This window comes from Podarcis bocagei (assembly GCF_964188305.1).
Source record: "Podarcis bocagei genome assembly, chromosome: 6".
In the NCBI taxonomy this organism is placed as follows: domain Eukaryota; kingdom Metazoa; phylum Chordata; class Lepidosauria; order Squamata; family Lacertidae; genus Podarcis; species Podarcis bocagei.
In genome coordinates this window covers 7,252,902-7,268,393 of record NC_138130.1, presented here as the reverse complement: position 1 = coordinate 7,268,393, position 15,492 = coordinate 7,252,902, and the positions used below count along the sequence as shown (strand labels likewise).

The 15,492-nt window shown below is 42.6% G+C and overlaps 2 long non-coding RNA genes across 3 annotated transcripts in view; one reads left to right on the top strand and one right to left on the bottom strand.

Annotated features, from left to right (window-relative positions):
* LOC308589444 overlaps positions 1-15,492 on the top strand; it is a 142,137-nt gene that overhangs the window by 125,020 nt on the left and 1,625 nt on the right. Inside the window, exons 9-11 of the long non-coding RNA XR_014009250.1 lie at positions 357-2,878; positions 10,135-10,259; positions 15,464-15,487. This is a non-coding gene — a long non-coding RNA (uncharacterized lncRNA). The remainder of the gene's footprint in view (positions 1-356; positions 2,879-10,134; positions 10,260-15,463; positions 15,488-15,492) is intronic.
* On the bottom strand, positions 1,418-15,487 carry LOC308589489. 2 transcript variants are annotated; one of them, XR_014009315.1, is made up of 5 exons: positions 15,369-15,487; positions 14,035-14,164; positions 7,716-7,756; positions 4,021-4,141; positions 1,418-1,543 (listed from the first exon to the last, which is right to left on the bottom strand). It is a non-coding gene; the product is annotated as an uncharacterized lncRNA (long non-coding RNA). The 2 variants fall into 2 exon arrangements; XR_014009316.1 differs by lacking the exon at positions 1,418-1,543 and having other exon boundaries at positions 3,647-4,141.

The window sequence follows — 15,492 nt, the reverse complement described above, 5'->3', positions numbered from 1 at the left end:
CTAGGGTTATGTGTCTAGCTAAAATGGTAAGCAAGACCGTATGACATCTGTGTGAGGAAACAAATTCTATTTACTACACGGGGTTACTACATGCTAGTAGGCTCAAAGCAGACTAGGATTTTGTTCAGTCTGCATTTTTAGCTGAACCTACCTAATTCATACCTCCTGGACACACAGATTAGAACATGCCCCAAAATTCATATTTAAAATGTATACTTTAGTATAAAGTGTCATGCAAATAAATCTGTACCTTGGTGTAAAAAAATTATTTTGTAGAAAATGCATATAAAAACAATGCACATTTTAGTGTTGTTGGTTTTTTTAAAAAAAAACTCCGATCTGTCCACTTTCCACAGATTTATGAATGAATGCACGAAAAACTGACACGGATCAGAAACAGACTGATCTCTCCATCCCTACAGCTAACAAAAGGATATTCCCCTTCATACAATGAATCATTCATGTAGTAAATTCCCTATTGCAAGGTATGGTGATGACAGCTCACTTAGGTCACTATTTCAAAAGAAGAGAGGAACTTGTGGAGTTTATGAATTAGCCATGACAGCTGAATAGAGCCTCTTATCAACTGGAAGGGTGGCAAATTTCAGGTCCAGAAACCAGGTGTGGCCCTCCAGGCCCTTGGAATACTCTCCAGGCCATATAGCTCACTGGCCCGCTTTCATACCCTAAGTGTTTTTGCGTGGCAGGACTGTGTCCTTGATAAGTGATCATGCCTCTAGCTTGTCTGGATGATGGGCAGAGAGGGTTGTGTTAATTTGTTCAGAAGCTTCCACTATACAAAGGTAAAAATTGCACCTGCTCCCCCTCCTATTTTTGCCTCTGGCTCCACCCATGTGTGCCTCAAACATTGGCCCTTTTATTTGTGGGCAAATAAAAATGGAGGGTGGTTCTTTTCATGCCTGTGAATAAGCTCTCCAGAAGAAGCCAGCTGACCACCACTGAAAACAAACAAAAGCAAAGAAACCAAGAATGGTGGGCAAGATTAAGCTTTGGTCTGATGCCAACTAGAATCTTCTTTAAATTTGTGTTTGGTAGTAGTCATATTGTGCAATTTCAGCTGTAAACAATTTCTGCTGTATTACCAATTCAGAAGACAGAGATGAACCCAGTGCCAAAATGTGTCTTCAGCCTATCCATCATACTTTAGCAAAGTTGTTGTTGCTGCTGCTGTCTTTTTGGACACTCAGCTCCTGAAATTAGGAATGCCTAGTTACTGCAGGTCATAAACAGCAAAACAGAGGACTAGTGAGAGTTTATAAAGGGGCTGAAAAGGGAGCCTAAGTAGATAGAGCAGGGTTACACATATTCTTTATCAAAATTCTCTAGGGCATATGGCCATGTTTGGACTATCATATCTGAGCTTATAAGCAGAAATATAAAATAAGCCTTAGGTACTTGCATACCACACCTTTGTTCTTCCCTTTGCACAAGACAGGAAACAAGTCACACTTAATACAAGGAAGGCTTCAGATAACTATAGTTTCCATTACATCTGAACAGCGAAAATGGGTTCAATGGCTTCCTGAAGAGACAAGATAGAAAACCATAGCATAAAGTAAGTTTCAATCTTACCTTGTTTGGGAGTTATTAACCACAGTTTCCTGATTTGTTTTCAGCAAACTACAGTTAACTTAAGACTTCCTGCCTTGTTTGTTTGGTTGCAGGAGAATGAGGCTTGATGATATTGACTTAAAGGTAAAGGGAGCCCTGAACGTTAAGTCCAGTCGCAGACGACTCTGGGGTTGCAGCGCTGATCTCTCTTTACTGGCCGAGGGAGTTGGCGTTTGTCTGCAGACAGCTTCGGGGTCATGTGGCCAGCATGACTAAGCCGCTTCTGGTGAACTAGAGCAGCGCACGGAAACGTCGTTTACCTTCCCGCTGGAGCGGTACCTATTTATCTACTTGCACTTTGATGTGCTTTCGAACTGCTAGGTTGGCAGGAGCAGGGACCGAGCAACGGGAGCTCACCCCGTCGCGGGGATTTTAATTGCCGACCTTCCGACTGGCATGTTGACTTACTGAGTCCAAAAATGATCAGCTGAGTGTGAACATTGTCCTCTGACTTTGGCGACCAATGTGATATTGGGCAACCAATATGATAAAAGGGCCTGGGAACGAAGCCTTATGAGGAATGGTTAAGGGAGTTGGGGATGAGAGGAGACAGAGAGGAGATATCATACCCTCTTTAAATATATAAAGGGCTGTCACATGGAAGATGGAGGAAGCTTGTTTTCTCTTGCTCTGGAGGGTAGGACCCGAACCAAAGGATTCAAGTTAAAAGCAAGGAGATTCCTACTAAACATCGGGAAGGACTTTCTGACAGTAAAGAGCAGTTCAACAGTGGAACTGACTCCTTCAGAAGGTAATAGACTCCTTCTTTGGTGGTTTTCAAGCAGAGGTTGGGTGGCCACCTGTCATGGATGCTTTAGCTGAGATTCCTGCATTGCAGGGGGCTGGACTAGATGACCCTAAGGATCCCTTCCAACTCTACAGTTCTATGATACTATGGCACATCTAGGATTTCTTTTTAAGAATCACAAATTTCAATTATAATGTTGTAACTTAAAAAAAAAAAGCCTATTATACAAATTCTGAAATTCATTAAACCCAAAATTTGGGGGGTTCTTATTGGACATCCAAAAATGATTTTTTCTCCCGGAAGCCCTGGATGTCAATCCAAACCTCTTTTCTCTTCAAAATTATTGAATCAATTTCCAAGTCCTTGCAAAATTCTGTCAACACACTATGTCGTTATTTATACGATAGCATGCAGATATAGACATAGATGAAGCATATGTAAATGCTTTTGCAATGTTGTTGCAGTGTTGCTGTTGTCTGAAGAAAAGAAAAAGTACAGGTAATTCAAGGCAATGTATGCTTTGCTTGATTTATTAAAAAATAATAATTCTGAAGTTCTGCATTTCCTTTAAGATGTACTTTGTGGAGTAGCACACCCTGGGAGAAATTATTCAGAAATTGCACTAATGAGTGTCAAACTGCATTGCAAGGCAGTTTGAAAATTGTCCTATTAATTAATGGTGTAATTAAGCTTTTGTCATTGACATATCATATTTCTGACAGGAATAGATGGCCTATGCAAGCCTGCGCTAGGCAGCAATCCAGGCAGCTAGTGTGTATAATGGATGGCAGCAATTTAATGCAGGTTTACAGTGATGGGACCACCTGCATTGGGGGAGAGCTGGCAATAGCATACCAAGCAGTTCTCTGCACTGAATCTCGGCAAAATCGCCTTAGCTTAGATTGATGGAATCCTCCCTTGGATGACACATTAGCTCTTTGCCATTAAACCATAAAAAAGTGTTTCTCGGTGCTTTTGTGACAAAAATGTCAATTAACTTCCAACTTCCATTTCCATTTAATTTCGTATTCCCTGACTCATTTGCATATTAATGTGAACGTGGTATAGAACAGTTAGATTAGAATACCTTGGTAAGGCTAATAGCATGTAATGCATACTTATTGGGTATAATAGTTAGAAAAACATGAAAGTTTCTGGGAAATTTATTACCATGGTAGTATCTTCACATGGGAAGGGGGGTGGGGGGTGGGATAATATCAAGCCACTGACAACATGAGTAGGTGGCATATTCAAGAGGGTCGACTAAAAATAGAATGAGGGTAGAAGAGAAATTTCTAAGTGCAAATGAGTGCAATATAAACCATTTTATTCTGTTCCTCCCTTGGCAACAGATCTCTATTAATTCTAATATTAATAATTTATAGCCTAGTGCAGTTAACAAGAACTCAAGAATTTAATCTGGGGGAGAAAAGAGGAAGAATACTATGAGGAAAGAATTTAAGTGTAGGACAGATTTAGCTTCTTTGTGCCTACACAGGTCACGTGCTCAGATTTGTTATTGCATGTCCAAGAATGCAAACCTTTGCTGTTTGTAACTGTTGAGAAATGTCACTAAGTAGCCTAAAATATAGGAAGAGCAAGGTAGTAAAGGCTAATGCAATATCAAAACAAGTACCTACCCTGATTTAAATTTCTGAAGTTCCCCGCAGCTCAAAATGTGAACGAGATTTCATGGACGCTGTTTAGGAGTGTCCATTTAAGGAGAGGAACTTCTTGACAGGTTATTTCCCTCAGCATCACCTGAGAAAAACCATACTAGCTTTACACAACGAATTACTAGTATTATAAATAGAGCTGAACCACCACCGCCCACCCCCACCCCCACCCCAAAAAAGCAGGTATGGAAAGTTTGGCAAACTTCCCTTCTTTTCAGCAATTTGGGGGAGGGTCCTAAAAAGGATGAAAAATATTCATGAGGGGTATAATCCAATGGATGCTCCCAGCCAGTTGCTACTGTGATGCAGTGAAACCACTGCGATGCAATGTGGCAAAATGGAAAATCTTACTGATGCAGGACAATTGTTTCAGCATCATGGGTTTGCGTTTCCCTTCATAGGCACCAATTAAAACTGAAGACAGATGAATGGTTTTATTTAACTTCAGCAACTTCTCCAGTTGGTTCCTGCCATCCAGGGATCCCGCAGGGAATGTGGTGACATCAGAGCACCACATGGCCAATCTGGTTTTGATACATGGCATGGTCACTGAAGTCAAATGAAACCATTCTGTGAGCAGAAGAATGGGGATTGCAAATGATACCAATGTTAAAGAAGAGCATAGGGAGCAGGGGAACTGGGAATTTGCATTGATGTGAGATCTGAATTGATCTTTGTTTTTGGTAAGGTAAAGGTAAATGTACCCCTGACCATTAGGTCCAGTCATGAATGACTCTGAGGTTGTGGTGCTCATCTCGCTTTATTGGCCGAGGGAGCTGACATACAGCTTCCGGGTCATGTGGCCAGCATGACTAAGCCGCTTCTGGCAAACCAGAGCAGCACACGGAAATGGCGTTTACCTTTCCACTGGAGCGGTACCTATTTATCTACTTGCACTTTGATGTGCTTTCGGACTGCTAGGTTGGCAGGAGCTGGGACCGAGCAACAGGAGCTCACCCCATCGCGGGGATTCGAACCGCTGACCTTCTGATCGGCAAGTCCTTGGCTCTGTAGTTTAGACCACAGCGCCACCCGCGTCCCTTGTTTTTGGTGCACAACCCCAATTACTACCATTGTTAAAGAATAGCAGGCAACTCATAACCCACCTGCTCTCAGCAGCCAGAAACACCATAACCAGACACTGGAGAGACCTGTCAGGAGTAAGCATGGACCAATGGTACCAAATAGTATGGGAAACAGCCCTACTAGAAAAATTAACTAATAAACTGAAACTGACACGGGGACAAACAGAAGAAGACGCCTTCACCCCGGTATGGCTCCCCTTTATCACATACACAGCCCAACAGGACAGTGACAATAATCCACCAACAGCATACAAATCAATATGGCTAACCTGATCCAAAACACCCACCCACCTCACCCACACATGAAAACAAAGATCACCACAGCCAATCACAAGCAAACAATCACACCCTAGGCCAACCCCAACCTCTCTCACCACCAAAGGAACACAAGTGAACAACACAAGCAACGCTGACACCAAACTCTACATACATTAAACATAATAGAAACACCGCCACCCGACCCCACCCCTATCCATCTTCCCCCTCTCCACCCCCTTTCTTTTTTTCTTTTCTTCTCCCCCTAATGCCTCAACAAATGAAATGGATTTGTAAAAATGTTACATAAAAAAACCAAAAACAAAAAAAACGAGGCACTACACTTCTGTAAAACAAGAAAATCCTGAATAAAATAAAAATTTAAAATAAAAAAACAAAAACAAAAAAAGAATAGCAGGCAACATGTCAGCTAATCGTGGAAGTTCTCTTGGAGAATGCTGGCATCCAAAGATATGGCAATCCCACATAGCCATGTACCAAGGTTACTGCCGGATTTAGGGTCGTGTGGGTGGTTCCCCCACACAGGGTGCCGAGCCAACAGGTCACAAAATCATCATCATCATCATCATCATCATCATCATCATCATCATCATCATCCTATATTTATACAAGTACTTAATCAGATCCTCCTAATCAAGGGTCCACGTTGCGCGTGGGCCCAGGGTGCCCCCTCCCATCTGTGGGGTGGGGGTGGGGGATGGCCCCACGGTCACAGCACAGCCAATTGGCCAATCAGAGGGTGGTGGTGTGATTGTGGGGGCATTTAAAAGACGGCGGCGCATCGCTGGGGCTTTCACCTGGCTTCACGCCACCAACACCTGCCCACCCGCCCTCATTTTTAGGTGTCTGCTTTGGCCTTGCGCTGGACGTTTTTTGGCCGCCTGTTTTGGAACAGGGTCCGGGTAGGAATTTTTCCCATTTGGCAGATTGGCACTGGTCATTTGGTTTTCGCCTACCTCTTAGCAATCGTCACAACTTTGTAAGGTTTGGCAGCTAGGCACTGGCTTTGTGAGGTGTAGGGGAGGTGAGGTGCAGCCATCACCTGCCCCTCCAGGTACAAGGGTATTCCGTTAAAGGAATCCGTAGGTCTGGATTTCATCCGAAGTCCACTTGGGGGTCTGGGCCCATGCCAGGACCCAGCGGGAACCCCGGGGTGAGCTTCAGTTGGTCGCCATTGATGGAGCTCCCTCTTTTGGTGGTTTACCCTTACAGACTTCCTGTATGGCAAGCAGGAGTCAGATATAGTTTTTGCCAATGCCTAAGCCAATACCAGTCACGTTTCTGTAATCAATAAAGTTGTGGCCTAAATTTTGCCCATCAACCTTTAAACTAAAATACTGTGTCAATGAGTTTTTTTAAAAAATAATAATTGGGGGGGGGTGCACTTGGCCTTGACACACAACTGAGAATATCCATTAAAAAGGGAAATGTTCCAAAAGAAATTATTGTGAAAATAAGAAATATTTAGAGGATAGGGTGCCAGATTTTACTGCAAGAGCTTTCTTGACCTCTCTGCCTGAAGCACTTCTCTGCCAGCCTCCTGATATGGCTGTCTGGTATCCCAGCAGCAGCAGAAATTCTACATTCCTTTCACCTTTTTTTATGTCTGGGATCTGAAATGAAAGATCAAGAGAGAAAGGGAGCCATCCTGGGACAGTCAGGTTGGTTGAGAGAAAGCTAACCAGAAGGAGATAAGCTGCGGTGATTTTTTGATATATATTTTTGAACGCCCAGAAGGTGTTCGCATGCAGAGGTCATGTGGACCACACAACTTAGATACATTCCAGAACTCATAATTTATGCTTTTGGGTGAAAGCATCAACGCCCGGGTTGTATACTACAGTACAGATTGATATTCTGTGTGTCTAGCATAATTATGCCTTGATCCCCTCTCAGACTCGTAACTCAAGAATGAAAATAAAATTGCCTGCTGCAGTGATAGCTTCCAGGATTTCTATCACAATAGCTGAAATAAATCTAAGTTACAATCTGCCATAGCCTTTACGCACCTGAGGGTCAGCGGGCAGCCAAGATACAAGAGTGTCCTGCAGTTACTGCCAAGTTTCAAAGGTGATCTCGGCCAAAGATCTGAAGACTTCATACTGACTGAATATGTTTCTAAGTGACTTGAGACACAGCATCTCTTTTGATGGCTTAGTGGATGTCCAATATATTTAAATTAAAATAGTGTTTCATTACATCGGATCAGACATGGAATTACTTTGCCATTAATTATAGGTAATCTGCACTTTTACATTAACTCCATTACCAGTAATAGACTTTTAATGTGGTACTTACATTGTGCTTAAAGGGTGAGCACTGATACTACTTGGAAATATCTAAAGGAGAGAATGAGAAGGGAGATTAGAGGGGAGAGGATAAGACACGGGGTGGGGAAGGAAAAGAAAGGAAAAGAAGGGGAGGGAAGAAAGATGGGCCATCAAAAGGCTAGAGGAGGTAGTGATGAAGAAAGGAAAAGCAGCAGAAGAGAGCAAATTAAAGGACAAAACAGGATAGGGCATTGGTGTGATCATTAACATATTGAAAGCTTATTCAGTGCTGGAAGAAATAGGTCACAACTAGGATTAGTTTCAAATAGCTAAAGGCCATTTCAAATATTACACAAGGCGAACAGATCTGCACCAAACCATTTGTGTATTTGCAATTATGCTTGTTACCACCACACTTTATACATTCAGGATACCTTTAAAATTGTAGCATTCTGGAAATACTGATATCAGCAGTTATGGATTTGGGGATCTGTTTATGGGGAATAAATATAACCAGGGAACTCAGGGGGGAAGGAAGAATCACTGAATCCACAGTAGGCTTGGGAGTAGTCCATGTTGGTTCTTTCGCTACACTAGGAGGCAGGTCTCTAGAGACATCAAGGCCTGCCAGGACATTGTGGAGCAAACTGCAATCTCCATTAATAATATGGACATCCAAAAAACTGTCTACTGTCTGAATTCTTGGAGGTGGACCAGATTAACTTTCCACATGCTGAAAAAAGTGCCACAAAACCTGGGGCCAGTTAAACAAACTTTGATAAGGCAAACTGTTTGATTGAAATGTTCCTTGCTTTGCGTTTATTAAGGATTGGAAATTCATTTTGGACTTTTTGCATGAAAGAGAAAATGAACTAAGAGATGGAAAAGGGTCCCCACCCATTTATTCTCTGCCACAGAGCGCCCTTTCATTTGTTCTCTCAATGACCTATCACCCAGGTGATTACCTGAACACTGGAAGCTGTTGTTGTTTAGTCTTCTTAGTCGTTTAGTCGTGTCCGACTCTTCGTGACCCCCTGGACCAGAGCACGCCAGGCACTCCTGTCTTCCACTGCCTCCCGCAGTTTGGTCAAACTCATGCTGGTAGCTTTGAGAACACTATCCAGCCATCTCGTCCTCTGTCATCCCCTTCTTCTTGTGCCCTCCATCTTTCCCAACATCAGGGTCTTTTCCAGGGAGTCTTCTCTTCTCATGAGGTGGCCAAAGTATTGGAGCCTCAGTTTCAGGATCTGTCCTTCCAGTGAGCACTCAGGGCTGATTTCTTTAAGAATGGATAGGTTTGATCTTCTTGCGGTCCATGGGACTCTCAAGAGTCTCCTCCAGCGAGTCTGGCTTAATTAGCTCTTAACACTTGCGGGGAACAAGGATTACATGCCTGGCACCCACAAACAAATAACAATACTATGTGTGCCAGCAATACTTCTACATTGGTCCTATGGCTCTAAAAACATTCTGTCTAGCATCCCTAAAGAGCTGCAGTAGATGAAAATATCACTCCTTTTTCTTTCGAGTTGCACAAAGTAAGAGCTCCAGCATGAAATAGAAAGAATTAATCCATTTCAGTGTGTCTTTGTTGGCAGTACAGAACTAGGGTCTGACATTATGTAACCTCATGCAAATATGGATATATCTATCTTCCTATCTATGGATGAGGTTACATAATATATCACAGAAGAACTGTCAGAAGATAAGGAAGCAAATTGAAATTATATTGAAAATGCAGAAAAAACATGAAGGAGGGGTCCACGCAATCCAGCAAGAGAAAGTCACTGCATTTCTTTAAGATTCTGCTTTAAACTATACAGTCCTGCCTCTATTGTTTAAGTTACAACAGCTTGATGTGCTAAATGTAAAAAATAAATAGAAACACAGACTGTCGTTCTTGTTCAATTATATTTATGATGATGCTTTGGAATTTGACAAATTTACAGCAAAAATCTTGAGCTGTAAAGATTTGCACTTCCTCTAGCAGCATCTTGTTATTTAAAGGATTTGATATGCAAAATCTTAGATGCTGTATCCAGACACACTTTCCCATGTGTGAAAGACAATGGATTTTAAGGTTGTCTTTAATAATTTACCCAACTCTTCATTTCCTTTCCAGCATTTTCATCTCCAAAGTGTAGTGATAGCAGGACTAAGACTTTATTAGCTGGAAACCTATTTAAAAGGAGTCATACAAAAAGCTATAAATGCATTTGCAAACTGGAATCTTTTTAGGAACCATTCATCAAGCTTTGTAGGCTATGCTAAAACAAATAGAAATAAAATTCTTCCCCAAGGCAGTCTAAATTCTGTATCAAGAAAAGCTAAATTTTGTACCTTGTCTAAATGCCAATTGAACACATTTGTAAAATATATCTAATTCGCATAATTTATTCAGCAGTTTTTGTTGTTGTACATATTTTATTCTGGATTGTTCATCATAGGAGAGCAAGGACCATGAAGCACTCCCCGACCCAATCAACAACTTATTCAACCACCCCTCTGGTTTTGTAAATTTCTGGAGGCGTTGCTCATACAAATTTTCAGATAGAATTTGATAGCCCCAAAGGTGAGAAATTTGCTATTTACTCTAGCTAGCTATCTGAAGTTCTCAGGAAACACCACATTCTGCATCTTTCCCATGCTTCTCCAGCAAGGCAGCATGTAGTGTAAGATGGAGAGAGGCCTGGCTATTGCCATGTTATAAATTTGGGGGGGTCAGTCTGGACGAAACCCTGGAACCTCTTCCATGCCTGCAATCCTGTATCTGTGAGTGTAGACTGTATCAGAGGAAGCTTGCCAAACCAGCTCCTTTGTCAGGATAATGACTTTGGCTGGCTAGTTAAGTACCACAAATCAGCATATCCAGAAAAGTTGCCTTGTGCCATAGAAACAAATGGGTTCATCGGTTTACACATTCATTCAGTCAGATAGACAGTGGAGCTGACAGTGCAGATTCTACAGAGAACAACTTGAACACTCTTCACAGTTTCCACTGACTGCTGCTGCTATCAGCAGATTTTGGTAGATAGTAAACAGAAATGGAATCATTCAGGTAAGGCCATTTTGGGAGAACTATAAACACCACCACCACTGTGGGCACTGCTATTTTAGATGTCTGAATCTCTGATTAGGTTGTAGACCCATGGGACCCACAATGGTAGAACCCATAGTGTCTCCGGGAAGCAGCTTGTATGTTCTGTGGCTAGCGTGCCATTTCAGTCATGCTCGGAAAATTCAAAAGTGCCTCCTTCCACTCACAGGGGAATATGGCTGCAATTCGACAAATTCTCAAGGAAACACAATCCCCTCCTCACATCTACTTTTTGCTGTGGTGGGAATATGGATTAATAATTATGTGGGTTTGGGGGGGCGGGTTCCTACAGAGCATTATAGGTTGCAAGAAGTATAGGCCTCTCCACCTCGTAATTTCAAGGCAGTCCAGAAGCCACATATGGTTGATCAAGAACATGGCATACACGAAACATCATGGTTTGTTGGCAATCTATTACTTGGCCTGTTACAATATAGGGCAGAGAGGCCACAATATTCCTTTCCCCACCTTTCATGTTTAGAAAAAGGATGGCTTGATTTCCATTCAGTTCCAAAATTCTTATTCTCATTCTTTTATGTGCTCATCTATTGACATAGGAGGCTGTTTCAGAGAAGATCTTATTTAGTGCTGTGCTTGCATCAGATTTGCAACAACATGAGCTTCAATTGCTCTATAAACCCCAGGAAAAATGCATTTCACAGTGCATACAGATTCCATCACCTTTCATTACTCACAGGCCAACTTTTCTTCTAGTTTAGTGTTCACCCAAGATGAACTAATAAAAAGCCTCAAAAACATTTCTAGGAAAATACAAGGTGTGCATGTGATGAAAGGCATTCTCTCAGAAAAAACTCTTCAGACCAAAGTCTGATTTTGACAGTCATCTCGTTCTTCTGTATGTTTCTAAAAGCTTTCACTAATAGGAAATTTGTGTCAGTTCAGTGAGGTCAATGAAATAGCACTGTATCTTGCAGTTACATTTGGAAAGAGAGGCTTAAGAGACCAGCTGGTGCTACAGAGGACTGCCACTAGCAAGAGATTCTTTGAAAGACCTGCTTACCTGGGCATTGTGTGGACTAGAGCTTAGGGTCAATCGATGAAGCTGGTTAAAAAGAGCTTCACAGATGACAAAAGATTTTAGCCATAGGTCAATAGTAGAATACATGCTTTGCATACAAAAGGTCCCAAATTTAATCCCTGGCACCTCCAGGCAAATCTGGAAAGGCCCTGTCTTAAAATCTGGAGACGGCTTGTCTACACCTCCGCTTGTCCTGTGTCTAGGAGCCATGTTTCTGAGCAGTTTTCTGCTTGACCTGTGCTTTCTAGGCATGGATCTGAGCAGTTTTGCCTTTACCCTGCCACTTTACCCTGGAAAACCTGCTCTTTAGTGCTAAATCGGAACAAATGGCAATCTGCAGAAAACCCAATTGCCATTTGTTCCAATTCAGTGCTGAAGATTGGGTTTCCCTGGGGGAAAGTGGTGGGCAAAGGGAGGTTTGGATAAGCCCTCCGTGTAGACAATACTTAGATGGAACAGTGACCTGTGTTAGTATATTGCAACTTTCTATTTTCCCAACTTACTCAGTTAATGGAACTCCCTACTATAAGATTTAGTGAAGGCTTTGAATAGAAATTGAGGTCTATTTGCTGTGATATCTAAATAGAGAAACAGAAACATATGGTATCTTTTAGGGGTGTGCAATGGCTTTGCATGAACCCCAAACTGGAGCAGGGTACCTCTGGGAGATTTTTTGGCTTCTTTGAGATGGGGCCTATATGAGGCAGCTTGCAGCAGTGATCCCCTAAAGTGCCTCAAAGCACCTCCAGGACTCAGACACAGGACCCCCCCCCCAAAAAAAATTGCGGAGTAGTGTCTGCAAAGAAGTGATATTCTGCCTTTAAGCTTACCCCTTAAGGAAAAAGACCAGGGTGTGGTGAGAAGGGAGAGAAGAAGATGCTTTGCAAAAGCAAAACTTCTGTCTCTACAATTAAGAATAATGCCAGGACCAGGAGGCAGGAGGGGGAGCGCCTTAATGACTGACAGATCCAGCGTGTAATCAGAGATAATTATTTTACCAGCGCTCCAATCCCAGTGCTTTGGGGTAAAGATTTTGAGTAGAGATGGGGAAGATTTCAGTTTGAATCTCGCATTCTGTATCTGCCTGGACCACACTTGGATCATAACACAGACATGTGGATTAGACTGTATGTTTATGAAACTTTCCAAAGCATGGTTCACTCAAACATACATTGCATTTTCATAAGCTGGTCCAAGGAATTCTCCAGTTCTTTTTTTTTTTTTTTTTTTTTGCAAGTAAGTAAGTAAGTTTATAGCTTTTGCAGCAGCTAGGTAGTGTGACATATTCTGCGCTCATTGAAAACTGCAAATAAAATTGTCTGTAAGGCTACCCAGGATTTTGGAGTGTGTGTGTTAGGATGTTTGCCCCATAGCCATCTTTATGTCCATATAATTATTCAGGAAAGGGATGGCAGTCGATACACTAATTGAAACTTCTGACAAAATTCTTAACATGCCCCTGCATCTAGTTGCAGTTTTCAAGGAATGTGGCAATGGTGGTGCTTTCTAGTCACTGCAAGCTGAGACATGGAAGCTGAGGCTGATGAGAAGTGTAGTCTAAAACTTCTGGAGGGCACCAGGTTCCTGAAGGCTGTAGCAGGTCATTTCCATCGAGATTTGCACCAGTGTTTGAGGATCTAATAACTATGTATTTTTCGCTCCATAAGACACACCAGACCACAAGACGCACCTAGTTTTTGGAGGAGGAAAGCAAGAAAAAAAATATTCTGAATCCCAGAAGCCAGAACAGCAAGAGGGATCGCTGCGCAGCGAAAGCAGCAATCCCTCTTGCTGTTCTGGATTCTGGGATAGTTGCGCAGCCTGCATTTGCTCCATAAGACGCACACACATTTCCCCTTACTTTTTAGGAGGGAAAAAGTGAGTCTGATAGAGCAAAAAATACGGTACCTTGCTTATGAAATGCCATGTCAGAGCATTAGTTGCAGAGATATTCACACACACTCCCATAAACTCCAATTTCTACCTTTCTTGGTAGCAAAAACTAATCTGTTTTTCCTTGTGCTACAAGTGGCCTCTGTACCAAATTTGGTTCAGATTTGTCATCTTGCTCCTGAGATATTGAGACTGCATCATACATACACTAAATTAATGATTTCTCTTCTGAGAAAGAACAAACGTGTAAGAATGCCAAACTCATTTATCCTCTTCAGAACAACATACTATTCAACCAGAAATCAATAGCCTACTTACAACATTTCGTGTGCATGGAATGGCATAACAGCCCCTGCAAACTTTCAGAAACGAACGTCGGATTAGGTGGGCTTTGGCAAGGTAATTCTGATGCCCTTGTGGCTACAGTGACCAGCACTTGTGTTGCAACCTGACGTAAGAAAAGAGACACAGACAATGGGGTGAACCAAGGCCACTATTTATTCATAATATCTGCAGGGAAGATTAGAAGAGCGGGAAGCTAAAGAAGCTAAGTTCAGCTTTGGTTAAGCCAAATGCTTCCCACTTCAAGCAGCTTGATAAGGCAGAGCCCCCAAAACCTAGGCCTCATGTTATGGTAAGCAGGGAGGCTTTCTTCCCCACCCATCCCAAGTGCCAAAACTCCAGGCAGGTGCAGCAGGTGGGACGGAGGGTGGGTTGGGCAGGTATGAGAAAACAGCCAAAGGGACTTTCTGGAGATGTGCCTTTGCATACACAGCCTGTGTGTAGATGTGCATACACTAGGCAGTCCAGATTGCTTGTAACAACACTCCCAGACTCAGCACTGCATGGCTGGAGTGGTGGGGGGCCAGACCTATGACACCTAGCTCACCTTCAGCTTAGAAAACAGTAAGGTAAAGGGACCCCTGACCATTAGGTCCAGTCGTGGCCGACTCTGGGGTTGCGGCGCTCATCTCGCTTTATTGGCCAAGGGAGCCGGCGTACAGCTTCCGGGTCATGTGGCCAGCATGACTAAGCCGCTTCTGGTGAAACCAGAGCAGCGCACGGAAACACCGTTTACCTTCCTGCCAGAGCGCTACCTATTTATCTACTTGCACTTTGACGTGCTTTCAAACTGCTAGGTTGGCAGGAGCAGGGACCGAGCAACGGGAGCTCACCCCGTCGCGGGAATTCGAACTGCCGACCTTCTGATCAGCAAGCCCTAGGCTCTATGGTTTAACCCATAGCGCCACCCACAAATCATTCCCCTGCCCCAAAATTTGGCTAGGAATTCACCTAGAAACAATCTCCTCTAAAATTAGTGGCTTGGGTGAGCACCCCTCTCTTGCTGTCTTACTGAAGTAGTTCTAAACTGATTGTAGCTTTAAAAAGAAAACACTGTTTGAAATTTATCCACGCCCCTTTTCACAATAGGGAAGTAAAACAGAAGGGCAATGAAACAAAACACAAGGGATGAGGAGGAGCCAGGTAGACATTTATAACATAGACACACCTTGGATATCTATTGCCTCCCTTTGGGAGAAAATGTGGGGTATCTAACAAACAAACAAACAAACAAACAAACAAACAAACCAAGAAACCAAGTGCTATTGCTCCTCTGAAAACAAATGGTGCTTCATTTCTTACTTACTTACTTTTGTATTAGGTTGTGCTGGTCTGTTGCTTTCTACTGTCCATGTTCTCTTTCTTTATTGCATGTCATTTAACCCTGACTTCACTTCTGCTGTAGGGATCACTTTTCCTTTGGGTATGTGTTGA